Below are 2,977 nucleotides of genomic sequence, written 5' to 3'. Positions count from 1 at the left end.
CTATTCGGGCTGAGTGGATTGACACACTCTGCTGAAGGATGATGGAGGGAGAAGTAGATATTGTCCTTAAGTACTCTTGCACCAAGTTTGTTTGGGTGGAGGCCATCCAGTTTAAACAGTTGTCTATGGCCCCAGAAAAGATTGAAGTTGTCGATGAAATTGACTCCTTTTAAACTGCAGATTCTTTGTAGCCATGTGTTCAGCCTAAGCAACCGTGAAAACATATTAATTCCCCTTGCTGGGTGGGAGTGGTCCACTGATGAATGAATGAACTTCAAGTCTTCGAAGTGTTTCAAAGAGTTCACTGAAGTCCTTCTTAAGGAGTTCTGACTGCTCTTTCCGAATATCATTCTTCCCCACATGGATGATGATTTGTCTAGTCGAATAGCCATATCAATCAGGGATTCTAGGTCTGCCGCAGGGGCCCGGGCTGCCAATTCATCCTTGATTTCATCAGACAGTGCCCGATTGAAAGCAACAGTCAGTGCCTCCTGATTCCAGCTACTCTCCATAGCTAGGGTTTGAAATTTCACTGCTAATTTTGCCACACTTTGAGGACCCTGAGTTAGCTGAAGAAGGCGGCTAACTGCCTCATCAGTCTTGTGCTTCATTAGAATTTTCCGAAGTTCCTTGTTTACATCAGAAACGGTTGCTTGAGGAAGGCAATATGTTGTTGTATTTCTGCTACTGATGTTTCTGATAATAGAGTCACCCACTATCAGAGTCCTGGGCTCGGCTGCGCTTTGAGCTGAATGCCGCTGTCTGCTCAACCTCGAGCGCCTGTTAGTAGACATGTTAGCTGCTGGCTGATCCGATCCATGTTTAATCACATTTGGGGATTCCTCACCCGCATTCATTAATGCTTCACATCTGTTCTCAAGATGTATAAGGGGTGGTAGAATACCAGTATTCACAAGTCTTGTCATAGCCGTATCTGGGGTAGAGGATGCTACGGCAGCAATATGAGAAACTCGTGACAATCTGATGTCTCTACTGCCTTTGGGTCTCGCTCCCTGTTTGTGCCATGGATTAGTGTGACAATCAGTTTCGGCTTGTTCCTCTACACTTGGTATAAACTGTTGAGATTCACTAGATTCATGGAACTCACCGGCTGTATGCTGAGGGTGTCCGTGACGATGGTCTGCTGAGTGTTCTGCCTGTTTTGGAAGTCCAGCAAGTAACTTTGTTTCAAGAACCGCAATCCTTTGTAGAAGTTTGTGGCAGTTTATGCAGCAAGTAGATTCAACAGAAGGCATTTTCTTTCTCTTCTGTTTGAATGTAGACAGCTGTGTTTTCCAGTCTCCGGAATGTAAGCTGCAGGCAGTGGGAGGCAAAGTCTTCTTTTTCGTGGTATTATTCCAGTCCCAAAGAGTTTTTAGTTTTAGTATTTGTGCCAAAAATGTGTTGTTTGAGCACTGTGCTGATGTAAAAATCTTAGAAAAATCAGAGAAAAGTACAGAAATAGGAAGCAAAGCGCAGAGCAGTAAGCAAGAACGTCCGAACGGTAGTGAAACCAGAAGCAGAAGCTTCGTAAACATAAAACCATGTCTGCATTTGTAATCGGAGAAATGACAAACAACAAGTGCTACTCTACACTGCTCAAAACTCGCGTTTGAATCATGATCAGCTCTAGGCATGACGAAGCGGATATCGTCCTCTTTTGGAAGGCCAAACAAAGTAGTTTCGCTTTCACGACGAAACACAGCGTCACACACGGCGGCCTAGAGTGAGCAGAAGCCAGCGTGCTGAGTGAGCGACGGCCGGGGGGCTTGAGAACGGCGCGTCCGGCGGATTCGACGAAGGAGCTTGCTGCAGCCACATGTGACGACCCCGGGCTGGATTCCGCTTCGTCCACGGTGAAAGCCGATCCGGCGATCCACAGCGCAAAGTTGATGTATTTCCTCAGCGACCAGCACGGATCAGCTCCAGGCATGACGAAGCGGATATCTTGACTTGACTTGACTTGACTGGAGTCGAGAGGAGGGAAAATAAAAGCCTATGGGGAAAATTACATACTGCGTCTGTCTGATTTCGTCATATTCACGATGTTTTAAATAACTGATTGAACAATTCAGCTTTAAATGATTCAAGATAGTATTTCACTAGTTTGTTGTTTCTGGTTTTGAATTTTGTGCACAGGTGCATCGGACAGGGGGTAAGTAACTGGGGCCCTCAACGAGGGGGGCCCACAAAGATATATTGATAATCCATAATATTATCATGAAGAAATGACAATTAAATTACATAATTACATGCTGTCAGTAGTAATAACATTTTGTAATTAGAATTTTGTAATGCAACTTTTACCAGGGGAACCATTGAATCCCCCCTGAAAAGCGAATGGGCTAGTTTTGAGTAGCAATTGGGCGGGTTTTGCTGTGAAAACCTGGCAACCTTAAGAGAGAGAAAGAAAGCGGCAGGAGCCAGGGGCCTGTACCATGAAGCTGGATTAGCTGGCTAGCCAGGTAAGTTTCAGTTTAGTTTACACCAATCCTGGATTTTAGGTACCATGAAAGTGACTTGGCTTTTAGCAGCATTCATTGCCATAGTAACTTACACTCCACAGCTAACCTGCTACGGGGCAGGTAATGTTCTGGGGTAGAGATCCCAAACTGAAACTAGACCAATCAAATGTGAGCAAAGTGACACGTCTGATGCAAAAAGTCCCTCCCCCAGGTTATCTTGCTCCAAATTAAAGTTAAAAAAATGTCTGGCTTTAATGATAATTACTTGAGAGTTATTTTATATTCAATTCAATTCAAGTTTATGTGTACCAGCACTTTTCACGATACAAATCATTGCAAAGCAACTTTACAGCAAATTAAGTTTCTACAATATTTACTGGTAGCTTATCAGTGGTGACTGTCAGTTAATTTACATATGGCAGAAATGTACGGAAAAATCAATTAAAGACGTAATCAAACAGACGATGAACACTATTAACAGCAATTATTATATGATGCAATCAAACTTATAG

The sequence above is a fragment of the Sinocyclocheilus anshuiensis genome, unplaced genomic scaffold (genome assembly GCF_001515605.1).
Source record: "Sinocyclocheilus anshuiensis isolate Anshui unplaced genomic scaffold, SAMN03320099.WGS_v1.1 scaffold2676, whole genome shotgun sequence".
NCBI classification, from domain to species: domain Eukaryota; kingdom Metazoa; phylum Chordata; class Actinopteri; order Cypriniformes; family Cyprinidae; genus Sinocyclocheilus; species Sinocyclocheilus anshuiensis.
The sequence above is the reverse complement of the archived record's forward strand: the minus strand, read 5'-3'. Positions refer to the sequence as shown.